Here is a 22,400-nt window from a genome sequence, read left to right on the forward strand (position 1 = left end):
CTCCCGTAAGAAAAATTGAGATGAACTAAAAAAGTATGACTAAGTAAAATCCTCCAAAGGTGGATGGACATGAGACTTTGCGATAAGTAAGATCTTACTATTCATCTGAGCTCAGTGATATCAATCAAAGCTGTCTTGCCAAGTTAAACTGGGCATTCCACTGACTGGAGTAGGAACACATGGGGAGAATTCCAGACACATGGAGGTTTTTCAGAGAACTAAAATTTACGATGTGAGAATAGCCTGAGTGGACACCTATCAGCTAAATTAACCACAAGCCTTGATAAATCTTATCAACCTGGTCAAGCAGCTTCCCTTGCTTCCGCACTGATACCTGTTCAGATCTCCAGAAACTCTGACCTCAGAAAACAGCTTGCCCAGTTGATTTCAGTTATAGCTTTAATATTAAAAAAAAGTGTTTTGGTATGTCTTGGAAAAGGCTAACAGACAAGGATAGACTTTCAAAGATAAGAGTAGTCTCTAAACCTGATGCCACAAAGAAAACTAACAAGGTTGTCCAGAAGTTAACCCTGGGGGGTAAGGGCAGGAGACAAAACCTACAGTGAAAAAAATAAAACTTCCCCAAGGGAAAGCGTCATCTATAATATGCACGCAAATAAGACAGAGTAAAAGAAACCTATTAATCTGTGTCATTGTGACAGCTAGATTTTTAGGTTATGATGTATGTAACTTGTCCCTTACCAATGGACATGTATGTACTTAAAATTTTTTGCTTCTATAAGCAATACCTACAGTAAAACTAATATTCGTGTACATATGTCTATGAGTACATGTATGAGCTTTTTTGGTTAATATCCTTTATCTAATTAAAAATACTTTCTAATCTTAAACTGCCAAGACTTTACATTTTCTTTTTCTTTTTTAAAATCATGAACAGGTATTGAATCTAATCAAATGATTTTGTTTCTGAATCTGTTAATACGATCATAAATAATTTCTTTCCTTTATCTGATTATGATGTGAATTACATTAATTGATTTTCAAATGTTAAACCAAATGCAAAATTGGCTTAACAGGGACTTCCCTGGTGGCGCAGTGGTTAAGAATCCTCCTGCCAATGCAGGGGACACGGGTTCGAGCCCTGGTCCAGGAAGATCCCACATGCTGTGGAGCAACTAAGCCCATGTGCCACAACTATTGAGCCTGTGCTCTACAGCCCACGAGCCACAACTACTGAGCCCATGTGCCACAACTACTGAAGCTTGTGTGCCTAGAGCCCATGCGCCACAACAAAGAGAAGCCACTGCAATGAGAAGCCCAGGCACCGCGTCGAAGAGTAGCCCCCGCTCGCCACAACTAGAGAAAGCCCGCACGCAGCAACAAAGACCCAACGCAGCCAAAAATAAATCAATAAATTTATTAAATAAATTAATTAATTTAATTAAATTAATGATATCGAGTCCTTCAAATAACCACATAGGAAAAGAAATGAATCTTGACCCAAACTACCCTCCATACATAAAAACCAGTTGTAGCAGGATTGCAGACATGTGTAAATGGTAAAAACAATAAAGCTTCTATCTACAAGATAATATAAAATAATGTCTTCATCATATTGGAATAGGAAACAATGTCTCACAATTAGCACACACACCCACACGCACAAGCACACACACAACACTAACCATAAAGAAGCAGATTGATCAACTACACTTCACTAATATTAAGAATTTGGGGGGACTTCCCTGGTGGTCCAGTGGTTAAGACTCCATGCTCCCCCTGCAGTGGGCACAGGTTTGATCCCTGGTTGAGGAACTGAGATCCCACCTGCGTGCTGCGCGGCCAAAAAAAAAAAAAGAAATTAAGAACGTTTGCTCATCAGAAGACAACATGATGAGAGTGAAAGGCAAGCTGCAAAGTGCGAGTGTTGGAATTCATATATCTCACAAAGTATCCTCATCTAGAATATAAAAAGAACACCTACAAATCAATAAAATAAGCCAGAAAACTCAGTGAACATGGACAAAAGGCATGGGAACTTCATAAAAGCAGGGTACTCAAACAGTCAACAAATATATGAAAAGGTGCTCAATATTATTAGTCACATGGGGAACGCAAATTTAAATCACAGCGTTGGGCTTCCCTGTTGGCGCAGTGGTTAAGAATCCGCCTGCCAATGCAGGGGACACGGGTTTGAGCCCTGGCCCGGGGAAGGTCCCATATGCCGCGGAGCAACTAAGCCCCTGCACCACAACTACTGAGCCTGAGCTCTAGAGCCCGCAAGCCACAGCTACTGAGCCCACGTGCCACAACTACTGAAGCCTGCTCACCCAGAGCCTGTGCTCTGCAACAAGAGAAGCCACTGCAATGAGAAGCCCGTGCACCACAACGAAGAGTAGCCCCCGCTCGCCGCAACTAGAGAAAGGCCGTGCACAGCAACGAAGACCCAACACAGCCAAAAATAAAATAAATAAATAAAATAAAAATTTTTTGAAAATAAAAATAAATAAATCACAGTGTTATGCCACTATACACCCATCAGAGTGGCTAAAATTAAAAAAGTGATAATACTGAAAGTTAAGGATGGTGAGAGTACAAATTGGTAAAACCATTTTGGAAAACTATTTGGCAGTATATAGTAAAACTGGACATATGCATATATTATGCCTTCAAAATTTTATTCCAAGAAATATATTCTAAAGAAATATGGACATAAATATACCAAGATATGTATGCAGCTGTGCATAGCAGCGTTGTCTTGTAACAGCCCAAATAACAGAATATCCACAAACAATACAATTATGGTATATTCATATAATCAGTTATTATACAATTAAAACAAATGAATTATAGCAAATACAAGCAAACATGGATGTACCTCAAAAGTATAATGCTGAATGAAAAAAGTCACACACAAAAGAATATATACAGTGCAATTCTGTTTATGTAATGTTCAAAAACAAGCAATAAGTCTATGGAGATAGAAATTAAGGATGATTTAATTTTGCTGGTGGAGTAACGACAGAGATGGGGTTCTGGGGTACACTGGCAAAGACTTATTTCCTGATCCAGATAGTGGTTACACAGGTGTGTTAACCTTGCAAAAATTCATTGAACAATAAACTTATGAGTGGTGCACTTTTCTGTATGAATGTTACACTTCAATTTTAAAAGTTTAATTTTTTTTTTTTTTTTTTTTTTGGCTGCACCGTGTGGCATTCAGGATCTTAGTTCCCTGACCAGGGATTCAACCCGTGCCCACTGCACCGGAAGAGTGGAGTCTTAACCACTGGACAGCCAGAGAAGTCCCGAAAAGTTTAATTTTTAAAAATTCTGAGAAAAATATGTGTATCTATATGGTCTCTAAGTGGTGGTGTCTCTCTGCTTTTATCGTAGACCTCCACAGCAGAAAGAATTAAACAACTCCTCACTCTGTGAATGTATTTCAAATTGTCTTAAAAATATTAAAACCAGGGGATGGGGGGGAGGGATAAATTGGGAGATTGGACTGACATATACACACTACCATATATATAACATAGATAAGTAATAAGAACCTGCTATATAGCATAGGGAACTCTACTCAATATTCTGTAATGGCCTATATGGGAAAAGAATCTAAAAAAAAAAAGTGGATATATGTGTATGTATAACTGATTCACTTTGTTGTACACCCAAAACTAACACAACATTATAAATCGACTATACTACTCCAAAAATTTTTTTTTAATATATTAAAACCAGTTTTAAAATAGCACAGATACTACCCTTAACATTTGGTTTAATAGGATTGATTTGTCTCCTTAACACCAACCTGTTACTGCTAAGTAATTACCAGCTTTTATTTTTATTTCTGAAAAATTTTTTTAAAGAAACATGGGGACTTCCCTGGTGGTGCAGTGGTTAAGAATCCGCCTGCCAATGCAGGGGACACAGGTTTGATCCCTGGTCCAGTAAGATCCCACATGCCGTGGAGCAACTAAGCCCATGCGCCACAACTACTGAAGCCCACATGCCTAGAGCCCATGCTCCACAACAAGAGAAGCTACCGCAATGAGGAGTAGCCCCTGCTCGCTGCAACTAGAGAAAGCCTGCGCGCAGCAACAAAGACCCAATGCAGCCAAAAATAATAATAATAAATAAATAAATAAAAATAAAGTAGCATGATTGTCAAAATTAAATATGCTTTTGTCCCTCAAAATTATAATTTTAGGCCTCTTATTTAAATAAATATACTTAACATTTAATTCTTAACCGCAGTTTTGCTTTGTATTCAGGAATATCAATTACTGACTTTAAGATAAATACATGATAGAAATGTATTTCTATCTATATGACCTTGATTCCCAAGGTATGTATTCATTTTTTCGAACAACATAACAATGTGAATTAGATATGATCGATCTTGTTAGGAAACTAGGACAATACCATAGTTATGTTTGTGTACATGTGCTCATCCGAAGAAATACATCCCTCATCACATATAGGTTCCAAAGCAAGAAGTAGTTTTTTTTAAATCACAGAATATAGGACACATAGCTTGTGGGAGAACTTATCTAGGCAAGGGAAGCCTTGTTATCTCCTTGTTATCCATCCAAAAATAAAAAAACCACTAAAAACAAAAAAGGATTAGAAGACAAATCGAGACAAAAAATAATAGGCTAAGGAAAGTAAATGGTTTATTTTTTTCCAGTTTGGCAGCATGGTCCCTTTGTTGGATCACAGAACAATTTTAGTAAAGAGAATTCCCAGGGGAAAGGATGTGAAAGAAGACCCAGAAAACAATGTAATAAAAGCAACTGAAAGCCACTTCTAAATAAGTATTTCACCAATTGTTTGGGACTGAATGGGGTTAATTCTAAGCAGGTGGACCTTTCCACTACAATAATATTTACAGTATGTGCCTCCTTTAAAGTTCTTTAAGCTACACTCTAAAAGCCAGTTTACTATAAGGAGTTTAGAGCTATCTTGTAAATCCTTCTGTAAAAAAACTGTGGTTTTTGTACTCACATCAATACAGATGGAAAGGATGGTGATGATCAGTAGAGAGAAAGCAAGCTGTGTGACAGAGCTCCATCCAGAAGCGTGATAATAGTGAAAGTTCACCTCACACACGAAATGACAATGGCTACATGTGACATCTCTGCTGTGTCATCACATTTAAATTTCAAGTCTTCCTTTTTGTTGTTATTTTCTGTAGCCTTAAAATATTATCTGTCTTATACAGATTGCCAACAAACATATGAAAGGATGCTCAACATCACTAATCATTAGAGAAATGCAAGTCAAAACTACAATGAGGTATCATCTCACACCAGTCAGAATGGCCATCATCAAAAAATCTACAAACAATAAATGCTGGAGAGGGTGTGGAGAAAAGGCAACCCTCTTGCACTGTTGGTGGGAATGTAAATTGATACAGCCACTATGGAGAACAGTATGGAGATGCCTTAAAACACTAAAAATAGAACTACCATATGACCCAGCAATCCCACTACTGGGCATATACCCTGAGAAAACCATAATTCAAAAAGAGTCATGTACCACAATGTTCACTGCAGCTCTATTTACAATACCCAGGACATGGAAGCAACCTAAGTGTCCACTGACGGATGAATGGATAAAGAAGATGTGGCACATATATACAATGGTATATTACTCAGCCATAAAAAAGAAACGAAATTGAGTTATTTGTAGTGAGGTGGATGGACCTAGAGACTGTCATACAGAGTGAATAAGTCAGAAAGAGAAAAACAAATACCTTATGCTAACACATATATATGGATTCTAAAAAAAAATAAAGGTTCTGAAGAACCTAGGGGCAGGACAGGAATAAAGATGCAGATGTAGAGAATGGACTTAAGGACATGGGGAAGGAGAAGAGTAAGCTGGGATGAAGTGAGAGAGTGGCATGGACATATATACACTACCAAATGTAAAATAGATAGCTAGTGGGAAGCAGCTGCATAGCACAGGGAGATCAGCTCGGTGCTTTGTGTCCCCCTAGAGGGATGGGATAGGGAGGGTGGGAGGGAGACGCAAGAGGGAGGAGATATGGGGATATGTGTATACGTATAGCTGATTCACTTTGTTATAAAGCAGAAACTAACACACCATTGTAAAGCAATTATACTCCACAAAGATGTTAAAAAAAAAAACACACTGTAACAGAAAAAAATATATTAGCTATCTTTATTTATTTATTTTTGGCTGTGTTGGGTCTTCCTTGCTGTGCAGAGGCTTTCTCTAGTCGCATTGAGCGGGGACTACTCTTCGTTGCGGTGCGCGGGCTTCTCATTGCAGTGGCTTCTCTTGTTGCGGAGCACGGGATCTAGGTGTGCAGGCTTCAGTAGTTGTGGCACATGGGCTCAGTAGTTGTGGCACACGGGCTTAGATGCTCTGCAGCATGTGGGATCTTCCCAGACCAGGGCTCGAACCCGTGTCCCCTGCACTGGCAGGCAGATTCTTGACCACTGGGCCACCAGGGAAGTCCCAAAATATTGTCTATCTTTAAAACAAATAAATCAAATTTTAAAAAATTTCTCTCTCACTGTCAGTCACAAGCCTTTTTTGTTTTTGTTTTTAAAATCAGATCCCTTTCTATAACTTTCAGACTCCTTGAGATTTGGGGTGTAACCATAGTAGTTGAGCATCTCATTAATGTTTCTCCACCCTTTTTCCCAAATGACTCTTCACCTTTTACTAACTCTTTAGTATTCACGTCTCCAACCTACAAATCTAGACTTTTTAATCCCCACTGTACAAATTGTCATTTGCTTTGACATTATCTCAAGTAAACTGTTTAACTCTGTTACAGAGTAGTCTGTGGGTTGACAGGCACTGTACTTGACCCTTTGTACCACAGAAAGTATCCTTTGATGTCAATAAGGCTTTTCAACATATCAAGTTTGCTGGCCAATTGGTAAACATTTAAAGAAAGAGATATGAACATGGGAAGTCATTTTGTCATTATTTCTATTTCATTTCCTTTATAATCTTACAGAAATGTCTATAATCCTGTATTTATTATGAGACTATAACCACGTAAACAACTTTGAAGTTATGATTTCAAAAAGCTTTTCAACATCATGAGGTCTAACAGGGCAGAGAAGGCTTGCTTTATTATAAGTCTTATTTAATCAGCGAAGAACTTTGATAATTTACAAAGTTTCTAAACAAAGTTATCTAAACATCTGGAAGCTATTAAAGAACTGAGGAAGTTATGCCACAGCTACATTTAGGAAGGTATTTTTACTGCAAATTCCTTATAAAGTAAGTCTATCAAGAACAAAACTAAATTACCATTACCATTTGACCCAAATTTCTCATATTAATTAGGCCTAGACATTTAAAAATATTGTGATTGAAATATAAAATTACCCTTTGGGAGAGCAATGACAGTGCTTATCTTATCATAGGTGTATAAATGCTGATTTTAATAATAATGTTAACATACTATTTATATACATTTTGATATGTATTAAACATATTGAAATATTATGGACTTAGAATTCAGACAGAGTTAGCTTTAAGTTCCAGCTCCACCACATGTTAGTTGCATGAATTTAGGCAAGATTCGTCAACTCAGGAGCCCTGGTGTTTTTCTCTATATAGAACAGACATCTTTTTTTAATTGAAGTGTAATTGATTTACAATGTTGTGTTAGTTTAAGGTGTACAGCAAAGTGTTCAGTTATACATATATATCTGTATATATATATTCTTTTTCAGATTCTTTTCCCTTACAGGTTACTACAAAATACTGAGTAGACTTCCCTGGGCTATACAATAGGTCCTTGTTATTTATCTATTTTACATACAGTACTGTGTATATGTGAATCCCAAACTCCTAATTTATCCCTCTCCCTCCTTTACACTTTGGTAACCATAAGTTTGTTTTCTATGTCTGTGAATCTGTTTCTGTTTTGCATATACGTTCATTTGTATCTTTTTTTTTTTTTTAGATTCCACATATAAGTGATATCTTAACGACACTTGTCTTTCTCTGGCTTACTTCACTTAGTATGATAATCTCTAGGTCCATCCATATTGCTGCAAAGGGCATTATTTCATTCTTTTTAAAATGCAAGATGATTAAGTAACGTAACGCCTGGAAGAACCTAGCACAGCCCCTCACACTGAGTTCATGCTCAGTAAATGTTTTCTGCCTTCTTTTCCTGTCTCTTCCATCTTGCTTCCTCCTCTTTCACCACTGTTGCTAGGATGTTACACTGGCTTTCCACTTTAGGGCCTAAGGGGATGTTGCATAAAAGTTTTTTAAAACTTCCACATACTTCATGCTTTTCCACTGTTATCAACAGTTTAAAACACTAGAACTCCTCGGGAGGATTACGTGTTTATTTCAGGGACAGGAGTGTAGGGGGAAAGCTGTGAGTATCTATTTTGTTTGGCAGTGAGTCACAAATAAAAGAAGAAAACTCGAATCTATTGAGCCCTATTCCGAGCCATACAATACATTACATTTTATAATATTTGCTCATTTTTATCCTCATACTAATCAGGTCTGCCTGCCTCTAAAGCTCATGCTTTTTTTGCTCAAAAATGCTGCCACCCGATTTTATAGATGTGCCTGAGGGACAAATAATCTCGTACAGTGTTAATAGAAAATGCATGTTGAGTTTTAAACCACTGACTTGCAAACAGATGTAGAGGGTCAGGACAGATCTGGGTGGGGGGCTGCTTAAAATCAAAAACAAAGGGAATTCCCTGGCAGTCCAGTGGTTAGGACTCTGAGCTCTCACTGCCGAGGGCCTGGGTTCAATCGCTGGTCGGGGAACTAAGATCCCACAAGCCACGCAGCATGCCCCCCCCCCCCAAAAAAAAGAACCAAACAGGGGACTACACAAGGCATATAAATAAATCAAGAGCAGTGTTACCTGAGAAACTGTTTGCTGATTCCCTGAACTCTAGAAAAGAGACGAAAACAATAGCTGAGAATCAGAGTAAGGCCTGAGGCCGGGACGTACCAAAACACAGGGCAAACTGGATCAGCTTAGGCTGAGCTGTACGTGGAGACTGTCTTGAAAAGAGGTCAAAAATATATCAAAGAACAGGGTGTGGGGTGGATCAAGCCTGGTGACTCATGATTTAAACCCTCAGAATACAGTGGAAGCTCCCCAGATTGGGGACAGCTCCTTAAAGACCATCGATCAGGGACTTGGCTTGTGGCATAGTGGATAAGACTCTGCGCTCCCAGCGCAGGGGGCTCGGGTTCGATCCCTGGTCAGGGAACTAGATCCCACAAGCATGCTGCAACTGAAGAGTTCACATGCCGCAACTAAGGAGTCGGCAAGCCACAACTAAGGAGGCTGCCTGCTGCAACTAAGACCCACTACAACCAAATAAATAAATAAATATTTTTTAAAAAAAGACCATTGATCAGGCTGGACAAATTAAGCTAAAAGGAAGACACTTTCCGACTTAACAGTCAGCTCCCAGCCAGGTCCATTTTCTGCAAGGAGTGTTCCTACTCTTGGAAGCTATGCCTATCAGCTGGTGAAACTTTATTATATATTTGTTTGACGAATGGTGATACGAAACATAGAAGGAACAGATTTTATAACTCAGTGTGTATAGGTTTCTTTCTCTTGCATATACCTTTACAATGACACCTCCTACTTAACAAAAATTTTTAGGGTAGATAGCTGTTAAATTAAAATATTGTTCTTATGTTTATCTAAAAAGTGTGTTACTAAATAGTGATGATTAGAATTATAGATTCTGATCAGATGGATCTGAGTTTAAGCCTTGGTTCTTTCCCTTACAAACTGTGTGACTTTAAGCAAATTACCTAACCTCTCTAAACTTCATTTCTTCATCTGTAAATATGGGCATTATTGAGAGTATCTATTTCAATTGGAGAGGAGCAAACTGAGATGTCAGTATCTTCTAGAACAACGGTCCTCAACCTTTTTGGCACCAGGGACTGGTTTTGTGGAAGACAGTTTTTCCATGGATGTGGCGGAGGGAGGTTCAGGCAGTAATGCGAGCGGTGGGGAGCGGCAGATGAAGCTTCCCTCGCTCCCCCGCTGCTCACCTCCTAACAGGCCACAGACTGGTACTGGTCCTTGGCCCAGGGGTTGCAGACCCCTGTCACAGAACACTTCAATCAGACTGAATCATCACAACTCGTCCCTTTTTTGCTCACCCCTTATTGGATCCATAAGCATTGGCTTATCGACATTATCTTCACAATATTTCCACTAGATTTCCTTTCATCACCACTGCTCTTGTCTTGGTCTAAACTCCATCATCTTTCACTTGGATTATTGCACTAACCTCCTAACTGGTTTCGATATTTCTGCTCTTGCCCCCTTCAGACTTTTCTCAACATTGTACCCAGGATCAGCCTTTTCAAATAAAAGTCAGCTCATGTCAACTATCTGCCCAAACCCCCTCCCTCCCGATAGTTTTCCATGTTACTCAGAGAAGAACCAAAGCCCTCACCATGTTCTCCAAGGACTCACAGGACTTGGCCAACTTCTCTGTCCCCATCCCCTGATGCCCTCCCATTTTCTTCTTCCACTCCAGCCTCACTGGTCCTTCCACTCATCCTGGAACACATCTTCACAACTACCTCACACAGATACTTTGCGTTTGTTGAACTCTCTGCCTGGAATGTTCTTCCCTCAGATATAGGCATGACTTGCTTTTTCTCTTCATTCAGATCTTTACTCAGATGCTACCTCCTCAGAGACATCTTCTCTCGCTACTTTATGTAACACTGTGCAATCTCTCTCTCTCTCTCTCTGCTCTGCTTTGTTATTATTTTCTCTTGGCTTTTATCACCATCTAACACCCTATATGTTTTACTTGTTTATTTTTTACCTGATTCTACCAGAATATGAGTTCCACAAGAGCAACGGTTCTTATCTAGTTTATACCTAGCCTGTAAGACAGTGCCTGGCATATAGCAGCCACTCGGTAAATAAACATATAAATACACGTTGAACCAACAAATGAATGATTGGGTCATTTGGCTACAACGTGGCTCAACCATGTATCTATACTTATACCAATAGGATATAGCTCCTTGGATGACATTGCAACCAAGTGAAAACTCATTCTGATGTTCAACTCTGACCAAGAGGAAAATACACCCCCACCCCCCGCCAAATGTAGCCCCAGCTACTGGGGTGAAGATTCTCCAAGGTCCAAAGGAAGCAGGGAAGGAAAGGGAAGCTTCTAAAAGTCCTTAGTCAAGTTAGAAGAGAGGAGGAAACACAGGGTGCAAACCCTCCCCTTTATACGCATGAACAGTGGAGCCACTAGCTAAGGAAGGGTAGTAGATTGAGGAAGGGGAGACCCCTGATTTAGACCAACCAAGCATTTTGGAGTCAGGAAATTCCTTTGGGAATAATGACAGAATGTCACTCACAAAAGCCTCTTAGCTCTGAGACAAGTTACCTTGATGTGGGAGAGAGATGCGGAAGGGAATTTCATCACAGGAAGGCAGGACTCCAAGACATTCTATAAAAGTCTTATAAACCTGAATGTTTTAGACTATTTCTGTTTCTTCTCCTAATTCACTCATTCAACTCTAAACTCTCAACTGCAGGAGTTTGGTAAACAGCTTGAAGAAGTTCTTTCCAGTGCCCTGTTTACCTGCGTTTCATAGCCGCATACTGCTGATCTGTAACCGAAGAGTTGTTTGCAAAAGACAATGTTGAAATCATGAGTTATTTTTTTTCTCATTACATTCACTATAATTTCTGGGAATATGTTACCATGAGAAAAGATTTCATGTGGGAGAGAGGCAGAGAAGTAAGAGAGAGAGAGAGAGATGGAGGTGTGAGAAAGAGATTAATCAAGTTAATAACAAGCAAAGAAAAAGAGGCGTTATCCGAATTTGAAAGGAGTAAAATTTGCATAAATTGTCATGGAAGAAAAAGGGAGTTGGTGACAGTTAATGTACAGAAAGGACATTTGCTCTAGAATTATCTTACTACAAGCACTTTTTTTTTTTTTTTTGTGGTACGCGGGCCTCTCACTGTTGTGGCCTCTCCCGTTGCGGAGCACAGGCTCCGGACGCGCAGACTCAGCGGCCATGGTTCACGGGCCCAGCCGCTCAGCGGCATGTGGGATCTTCCCAGACCGGGGCACGAACCCGTGTCCCCTGCATCGGCAGGCGGACTCTCAACCACTGCGCCACCAGGGAAGCCCCAAGCACTTCTTAATGTCACTAAAAGAACTATATATGCGATTTTCCTTGGTCTGAACAAATCCTTTTATATACTGCTCTTTATGGCAGGCTATATAGCATGAGTCAGAAATTCCAAAAGCGTGATAATCTTCATCCTTCATAGCACCTGGTCCAACATTATGCTAATCATTGGTTGATAGCCTTTAAGGCTGATACTTAAAGACACTTCCTACTGTTGTATCTAAAAATGTATAGTTACGATACCAGATTAAGTTGATGAGAGTGTCATTACTTTTATTTTCAAACATTAATTTTGATTTCAAATTTTTCAGAAAAATAAATTCTAAACAGAGAAAACATTAGTTTTTTAAACGGCTTGAACATACATACTGATATTTTAAAAATGTCATGCAAAGATATCACTTTCTAGTGACTTCAGGCTGTTGATAACATTCTAAGAACCCTTGTTAAATGTGATTTCTCTTTCACTGTTGCCAATTCATCTTCTTACTATTAGTTATGGTAGCCCTCATAACTAAGGAGCAGCTTCAATTTTCATTCAGAAGCACCACACGTACAAAGAGGAGGTTTCATTTTGTCTTCTTGTATTGTGATAAATATACAAAATATAAAATTTACCATTTAAATCATTTTTAAGTGACCAATTCAGTGGCATTAAGTATATTTACTATGTTGTGCAACCATCACCACAATCCATTTCCAGAACTTTTCCATCATCCCTAACAGAAACTGTACTCATTAAATACCAGCTAGCCATTCCCCATGACCACCAATTCCTAGCAACTTCTAATCTATTTTGTCTCTATGAATTTGCCTATTCTAGGAATTGCATACAAGTGGAATTATACAAAATTTGTCCTTTTGTATCTGGCTTATTTCACTTAGCATAATGTTTTCAAGGTTCATTCATGTTGTAGCATGTAACAGAATTTCTTCTTTTTTAAGGCTCAATAATATTCCATTGTGTGTATAAACCACAGTTCGTTTATCCATTCATCTGTTGATGGACCTTTGGGTTGTTTCCACCCTTTGACTGTTGTGAAAAATGCTGCTATGCACATTGGTGTACATTGTTTTGTTTTTAAATATGATAGTGTTTATTTTCTCTAGAGATTCAAAGAGTTTTTAAAAAATATTTATTTATTTATTTTGGCTGTGCCAGGTCTTAGCTGCAGCAGTCAGGATCTTCGCTGTGGCATGTTTAGCTGCGGCATGTGGATTCAGTTATGGCATATATGTGGGATCTAGTTCTCCGACCAAGGATTGAACCCAGGCCCCCTGCATTGGGAGCTCGGAGTCTTACCCACTGGACCACCAGGGAAGTCCCTCAAAGACCTTTTTAAATTAACTGTTGCTTGGCCTCTTGTTAAATATAGCCCCACATTAAACCTTAAAATTCACAGCAGGTAGTGGACAATTTTGTATAGGCCAGTGTAGGATGGTTGGACTGTAGCCTGCACCTCTGAGGCTGCACATTACAATTTAAAAATACTGAAGCTTCAATCCTTGAACCAGAGCAACCAAATTAGAAGCTGGAGATGAGCTAAGGCATTGGTATTTTTCACCCTTCTCCCCCATGATTCTATTGTGCAGACAGGGCTGAGAACACCTAATCTAGGGTAATCTGATATCAGTCATCAGAGCGGCGAGTCTAAGCTAGGCTCCCACTGGAGCCCTCAGAGAACTAAGAGGAAACCTTATTTTATAGCCCATGTTCTCTATAATTAACCACAATAATATCACTCAGCTCCTACAAGAAATTAATTCATTTCACTAATTATGGCTACCAACTAAGGCTTGGATCAGAGCATTAAAGAACGAGTGGTGGGGCTTCCCTGGTGGTGCAGTGGTTGAGAGTCCGCCTGCCGATGCAGGGGACACGGGTTCGTGCCCCGGTCCGGGAAGATCCCACATGCCACGGAGCGGCTGGGCCCGTGAGCCATGGCTGCTGAGCCTGCGCGTCTGGAGCCTGTGCTCCGCAACGGGAGAGGCCACAACAGTGAGAGGCCCGCGTACTGCAAAAAAAAAAAAAAAAAAGAACGAGTGGTGGATTTCCTTGGTGGAGCAGTGGTTAAGAATCTGCCTGCCAGTGCCTGGAACACAGGTTCAACCCCTGGTCCGGGAAGATCTCACATGCTGCGGAGCAACTAAGCCTGTGCACCACAACTACTGAGCCTGTGCTCTAGAGCCCGTGAGCCACAACTACTGAGCCCGCGTGCCACAACTACTGAAGCCCACGCTCCTAGAGCCTGTGTTCCGCAACAAGAGAAGCCACCGCAGTGAGAAGCCCGCGCACCACAATGAAGAGTAGCCCTGGCTCCACGCAACTAGAGAAAGCCTGTGCGCAGAAGTGAAGACCCAACACAGTCAAAAATTAATTAATTAACTAACTAATTTTTTAAAAAAGGAATGAGTGGTGGCCTCTGAAGCCAGGATAACTGTGCCAGTAAAAATAAGACAGTGATTCCCCAAGGGAAAGGTGAATGTCTTATCCTGTGTTATGGACTGAATGTTTGTGTCCTTCCCAAATTCGTATATTAAATCTCCAACCCCTAATGTAATGGTTTTTGGAGATGGGGTCTTTGGGAGGTAACTAGGTTTAAATGAGGTCAACAGAGTCAGGCCTGGGCCAATGGGATTAGTGCCCGTACAAAAGAGGCACCAGAGAGCTTACGCTCCCTCTCTGCACACACACCGAGGAAAGGCCACGTGAGGACATAGCAAGAAGACGACTATCTACAAGCCAGGAAGAGAGTTCTCAGTATGAACCAACCCTCCCAGACTTTGATCTGGGACTTCCAGCTTCTAGAACTATGACAAAATTAATTTCTATTGTTTAAACCACCTAGTCGATGGTATTTTGTTATGATAACCCAAGCAGACCCTGTGGGTATCCTACTCACCCTTCAAAGCAGAGCCTGAGTAAAAAAGAAGAGAAAGCCAATAAAAGATGCTATCTTGCCAGGACCTTTCAAAGAGCCTCAGAATTGTCCATTAAGGGAAGGAAGAGGAGCCTAGGACCTACTGGCTCCTGTCCCACACCAGCCAAGGGCTGTCCCCTGAAGCATAAAACTCTCACACTTCCAGTCTGCATTTCCTTGAATGCCAGATAGGTCTTTGTAGACATTTCACCCTATGCTATCAGGGAAACCCCAAGGGAAAAATGGGAGTTAAAGTAACTGAGGGGACTTCCCTGGTGGTCCGGTGGTAAAGAAACAGCCTTCCAATGCAGGGGACACGGGTTCGATCCCTGGTCGGGGGGAGGGGGGGAATTAAGATCCCACGTGCCGCGGGGCGGGGCAACTAAGCCCACACGCCACAACTACTGAGCTCGTGTGCCTCAACTAGAGAGCCCACATGTCGCAAATTACGGAGCCCACTTGCCCTGGACCCTGAGTGCCACAACTAGAGAAGAGAAAACCTGCATGCCACAACTAGAGAGAAGCCCGCGAAGAGCCTGCACACCACAACTAAGATCCCACATGCCGCAACGAAGATCCCGCATGCTGCAACGAAGACCCAACGCAGCCAAATAAATAAATAAACGTTTTAAAAAAAAGAGCAACTGAGGCAAGGTGCTAACTGCAGGTGCTAACTGCATGAAGCTGTTTGCTACAGCAGTGGAGTAAAAAATGTGCAAAATCACTTGAGGCAGGGAACAAGGGATGTTCAGTGCAGGGAATTTCTGGAGACTCTATTCAGGCCTGTGGATTCCAGTGCCCACTCCAAACTCCAGTCACAGCCTTCACTTGAAGGTCCTCCCTCCATTCCAAAGCTTGGATGACTAGTGTCTGATTTTAGTAAGAGAGCTGATAGATTTTGTCACCATACACCATTTATCTACCTTCTATCATACTATCTACAAGTGTATTTCCATAATTTTGGAAATACAGGTGTAATGGTTAAGTTTGTGTCAACTTGCCTGGGCCATGGAGTGCCAAGATCTATAGTTAAGCATTATTTCTGGGTGTCTCTGTGAGTATGTTCCTGGAGCAGATTCCCCTCCGGAAAGGGTACCAATTCCGACGTGGTAGTGGAATGATAGCTACCTACCTAAGTAGGTAGCTATCATCCAGGAGCTCCTACGCCACCTTGATGTCCTAAATTCAACTCGATTCTGACACTGTCTACTCAGAGAGAGCATCTGATCCCAGTGGTTAAGGGTTCAGTCTTGCAAGCTGCCCCTCCCCCTCTGGATGCCAATCACAAACCCAGATTATCACCTATGCTGCTGACCAATTGACCATAGATTGGAGGTTCCCACAACCTCTTCCTCAGGTTTGATTGATTTGTTAGAGCAGCTCACAGAACTCAGAGAGACATTTTACTTACTAGATTACCAACTTGTTACAAAGGATATTAGAGGATGTGAACCAACAGCCAGATGAAGAGATACAGAAGGCAAGGTAAATGAGGGAAATGGGGCTGAGCTTCTCTGCCCTCTCCAGGCACACCACTCTCCCTGCATCTCCAGCCTGGTGTTCACCAACCAGGAAGCTCTCTGAACCCTCTTCTTTGGGGGTTTTTATGGAGGCTTCATTACATAGACATGATTAATTAAATCATTGGCCATTGGTGACTAAAGTCAAATCTCCAGCCTCTCTCCTCTCCCAGGAGACCAGGGGGTGGGACTGAAAGTTCCAAACCTCTAATCACATGGTTGACTCCCCTGGCTACCAGCCTTACCTTCCCCACCATCTTTAGTGGATTTCCAAAAGTCACATCATTAACATAAATTCAGTTGTGGTTATGAATAACAGGACACCAATTTCACCTTCATGGCTCTGAAGCAACTTCAGGAACTGAGGACAACAGATCAAATATTAAACAAAAGATCCTTCCTTTTCTCTTATCACTCAGGAAATTCCAAGGGTTTTGGGAGCTCTGCGCCAGAAATGGGGACAAAGCTGCCCCCCTCTTCCACACACACACACACACACACACACACAATTTTTAAATCCAAAATGTGTTCATTGGAATGGTTTCCCACTCACTTTAGTTCAGGGTGCTTTCAGGGCTGCTTCTGTCTACAGGAGCATTCTTCCGTAGACCTTGCTTTTTTCCCCGTAGGCTGGCAGAGGACAGTGGAACAGGCAACACACAAAACCACCATTTGCGCATGGCTGAAGATGGTGGTGATTTTATAGCGTCCTGGTCATTCCACACCCATGAAGTAGGAACTGGGGCTCTGTACCAGGTGCTGCTTCTTGTGCTTCCTCTTCTCCTCTTCTGGAGAGGAATGAAGGAGGTCGTTTGCAAGAGGCATGTTCTTGTGGGGGAGGTCATCACCACAGGAAACTATATTTCTTATTATAAATCACAATATCACACCTCCCCTAAGTAAGTAGCTAACATTCAGTCCTATTAAGGGCCTGAATAGAATGAAAAGGTGAAGGAAGAAAGAATATGCTTTCCCTGCCTTACTGCTTGAGCTGGAACATTGGTCTTTTTCTGCTCTAGGACTGGGACTTCCACCACTGGCACTTCTGGATCTTAGGTTTTCAGACTCGGACTGGAACTATACCACTGGCTCTCATGGGTCTCCAGTTTGCTGACTTCAGGGCATGGGACGTCTCAGCCTCCATAACTGCATGTACCAATTTCTTATTAAAAACTCATATATATACACATATTATATACATGTGTGTGTGTATATATATATATATATATATATATATATATATATATATTTCCGTTGGTTCTGTTTCTCCAGAAAGCCCTGATTAATACACAGGTCAGTTATTTAAAAAACAACAACAACCACAACAAAAAATAGAATCCAAGTATAGAGAGTTGTATGGGAAGAAATTCAACTTTCAGACAACATAAGGCTAAGAACTATGATGAATCTGAAGGGATCATGTCTTTATTTTTCATTTTTTTGTATGCAGTCATTCAGATCCTTCCCCTACGGATTGCTGAAATTACTCATCGAAGGAGAGGTAGGTCTACTCCATCGGGATATGGAACCCACATAATACTGTCTCATCTTTCTAACTCTTGGTATGAAAATATTTTAAATTGAGTTTTATACTTATTTTAATATTATATTACCCGCATCCTTCATGTTCATCTACAACTGTATTTTCTTTCATAGATAGTCATTTCATTGATCAGGGATTGACAATTTATGGTCCATAGCCTGTTTTGCATGGTGTGCAAGCTAAGAAGGGTTTTTACATTTCAAATGGTTTTTAACAAATAAAAAGAATAGTATTTTGTGGCACATGAAAATTATCTGAAATTCAAGTTTCAATGTCCATAAATAAAAGTTTATTGGAACACAGCCACATTCATTCATTTATGTACTACCCATGGCCGCTTTGGCACTGTCATGGAGAGTTAAGTAGTTGCAACAAAAACCATAAAGGCCCTGCAGAACCTAAAATATTTAGTCCAGCGGTTTCCAGAAGTCTGCTGACCCCTGTCCTAGATGGCAAAAGGATGCCTGTTTAGTTTCTTTTGTATATTATCTAACCTTTCTAATGAAGGTTATGTGCCACTAGCATTGGTTTTGACCAGGCCACTCAAAATCTATTATGTAGGAAAGGATTTAATAAGTTGTTTAATAGTCTTCACAAATCTAGCACATAGGGTGTGTATAATAAAGGTTTATCAGACAAATTAGTAAATTAGTAACTCCGATGAATTTGGAAGCTTGCAGCCTCAGCAAGAAGCTAAAGAAAGGCATACTTATTCCTGCTGCATATTTGCACACAGCCTGATGATGGATAATTCAAGAAGCACATCCATATCCAAGATTACAACTCTTTCCCAACAGATTTGTAGGATGTTAAAGTCGGGGAAACAAACACCCTGTTACTAGAGACAGTATCATAGAATAATAGAACTGGTACCCGAAAACAGTCTCTTTGTTGGTGTCGAGCCAGAAGATACAACCAAGCCAAAGAGTGGGAGAAGGAAGGATTTATTACTTGCAGCAATCAAGGAAAACACCTGGGATCTTTCTTAGAGCAGCGTCTCCCCAAACAGGAAAACTGAGGAAGCCTTAAGCTAAGGGTGTATGCATATTCATGAAGGGGCCTGAGCAGAGCAGAATGCAGCATAGAATTGGGGCAAAGGTCAACAGAGTCCAAGCCTTAGCAGACTGAAGTCTGGAAGGTCAACATCTTCATTCCATCCCCCACCTGGGTGGGGACTTTAGTTCCTGCAGAAGTCTAAGACTGTATCAAATTGTTATGCATATGCCTTGAGGAGGAACTAGGACTCTTTTATTGCTGAACTGTTTCTTAACTGCTTTTCTTTTGCGTTTGAATGCCCTTACTTCCCTTAAGATCACTGATTACTGAGACCTATTCAAGGGAAAGCACTGTAGCCAGGCTAAGATCACAAAATGACTTAGGGCAAAGATGGCTTCTCTTATGTCAAGAAAGCCATTCCTGGTTTTCTTTCTCTGGGGACCTCCTAAGCTATTTGCTTACAGAATGGAGGAGGGAAGCATTTCATACAGCTTCTGAATTTAAGCAGGACTGTATTTGAATCATTTCCAAAAGATGTTTGATCTGTAATAATCATAATAATAATCCATAGACACTTTACAACTTCCTGTGGTTATTTCAGAACGTCACAAATAAACTGTTATAAAGTACTTCCTTTTCTTCAGTTTTATTCTTCATGTAGCAATATAAACATATTATTTTGCCATAAAGTTTTATAGTTGTGTCTCCCATCTTCCTAGTCATCTTATTCTCAGTTTGGGTGCAGTGCTTGGTATATTTTTTTGTGTTTAAAAGTTATCACCGGGCTTCCCTGGTGGCGCAGTGGTTGAGAATCCGCCTGCCGATGTAGGGGATACAGGTTCGTGTATACAGGTTCTTCCGATCTGGGAAGATCCCACATGCCGCGGAGCAGCTGGGCCTGTGAGCCATGGCTGCTGAGCCTGCACGTCCAGAGCGTGTGCTCCGCAACGGGAGAGGCCACAACAGTGAGAAGCCCGCATACCACAAAAAAAAAAAAAAAAAAAAAAAAAAAGTTATCACCACCACTATGTAACCATCCCCAATGCTCATAATGATTGGAATTAATAAATTGTCTGGTAAGAATAATGGGCTTGGAGTCTAAAAATCAAGATGTGTTCCGGCTTAAGATGGTTCCTATTATATAGTGGGTGTTTGGTGAATATTTGTTCTCTTCGGTCTTTTTCTCTGTGAAGCTGGGTGATTTACTGACTCTGAGCCTCAGTTTCCTTAACTATGAAATGTGAGAAGAAAACACTTTCTGGGATGATACGGATATTGAAGACTCTAACCCTATGAAACATTATATAATTATAAATTATTATAGGGAAATGAGAATTCAAAAATATAAGAAAAACGTCTACAAATGGCACTACTAATTAAAAGATCAGAGAGTCAACATTTGCCATTGTCTTTTCTCCACCCACATCTAGATTTTGAAGTGAGTGTGTTTACTCGACAAACAGAGAACTCTGGGTCTATACTGTAGACCAGCCTCTCTTCATTCAGGTCAATATGGCATTTCAGCAGTGACGCCCAGCGAATTGCAAATGAGGGTCCTGACTTGTGCTGAAATTTGCATTGGAGTTGTTTCAGAACAGGCAAACAAACAAACAAAATTTTTAAATGTGCATCATTAGAAGTAATAACAAATTGTCAATCAAATATGGGAAATAACTTTGTCCAATCATGTAAAGAATACACAGATTTTTGTAAACAGTTTTTAAATTTAATTTTATTATTATTTTTTTATCAGAGATTGAAAGCAGCACAGCTCTGGCTATTTAATACTATAATGTGAAGACTGAGGGGGAAAAGTCCACTTAAATAGTTATTATTTCAAGTCTCAGGAAAAAGTATTTGGCTTTAACGCTTATAAATACGTTTTAGTATTTACTTTTAGAAGTAAACTTAAAACTTTGTTTTATTGCTATTTATCTTTATTTGAGGGTGATATTTTGGCTGATCAGTAAGGTCTCTGTCCCAATTTTTCAGTTTGGTGTCGTAAGGTGAAAGCAGTCATAGATGATGCATAAATGAATGGGAACTGGCTAGGATCCCATTCAACTTTGTTTACAAAACAAAAAATGACTCTTATTCTTTGCTAATAAGTAAAGACCGAAAACAGCTTACTTTTACCCAGCAGTACACAAGAGTCCTGTCCCAAGGCTATATCAGATCTCCAGCTCTCTGTCATAATCTAGTCCACAGGGAATTTGATAGCCTTGTCACACCACAGGACTTCACACTGGTCCACTGTATATTAGTGATGTAATGATGATTGGAACAAGTGAGAAGAATTCACAGGTACACTTACGTTTCTTAAGACCTCTGCCAGAGGGTGGGAGATAAACTCCTAAGAAATCAGGGCGTGCTAACTTGGTAAAGTGCCTAGGAGTCCAGTGGTTCCAGGCGTGTCCAGTTACCCAAGGGAAAGATTAGATTTCTGCAATTTGCATCTGCAGCCACAAAGAAACAATCGCTAATGCATACTTCATTTAGTCTCAGAACATTATCTGACTACCCTTAGGGTAATGAGTCATATCTTATTTGTTGGTACTTAGCACCATTTCCAATCCCTTTGATTCTCTCCCTTTCATTCATTGCAGGGACTGGATGAATGAGAACTACATTTTCCAAGTAGTTCCTTGCCAGATGCCTTACAAATACAGTTTAGATTCAAGAGAGATAGAAGCCATTCTCTTTCGTGGCAGTGGCCGTGGACGTGTGAATTTAAGATGGGACTTTTTGCAGCAACTTCCATATTTCCTGTCCAGCCTGTCACCCCAGGGCGGCAGGGCAACGAGGATTATTGATTTCGGTCCCTTTCATCTTCCTGACTTCCGTATGAAAGCAAGAAGTTTCAGATTCAGTTTTAGTGAATCTGAAAGCTGGTGGTATCTCCTCTGACTTTCACCCCTTAAATCCTTTCAAAAGTTTATAAGTACCTATTTCTTGGTATTAAATGCCTTTAGCTTTAAATATTTAAATTGCTTTCTATTTTCTTGACTGAGCCTTGACTGTGTACAGAAACAGGATCTAATTCATTTTTGCATTTTCTATAATTCTCAACAAATATTTGTTGATGGAGTGCAGCAGGATGACTGACGAGATCTTTTGTATATATAACCACATTCTAATCATTTTATTTGTCATGAAGCCCTTTCTGGCATTGTTATATTTCTCATAATGGTACAGATCATTATTGTTTGCGTCCAAAGCTCAAGCTAACGAGTCTTCCCAAGGGATTAGTACAGAGTATTATCACTCACTGCCATC

General features: G+C 40.4%; 1 pseudogene; it reads right to left on the reverse strand.

Annotated features, from left to right (window-relative positions):
- Positions 1 to 6,139: 6,139 nt before the first annotated feature.
- LOC101339031 (small ribosomal subunit protein eS27-like) lies at positions 6,140 to 17,410 on the reverse strand (annotated as a pseudogene).
- Positions 17,411 to 22,400: the final 4,990 nt, after the last annotated feature.

The sequence above is a fragment of the Tursiops truncatus genome, chromosome 12, assembly GCF_011762595.2.
Source record: "Tursiops truncatus isolate mTurTru1 chromosome 12, mTurTru1.mat.Y, whole genome shotgun sequence".
NCBI classification, from domain to species: Eukaryota; Metazoa; Chordata; class Mammalia; order Artiodactyla; family Delphinidae; genus Tursiops; species Tursiops truncatus.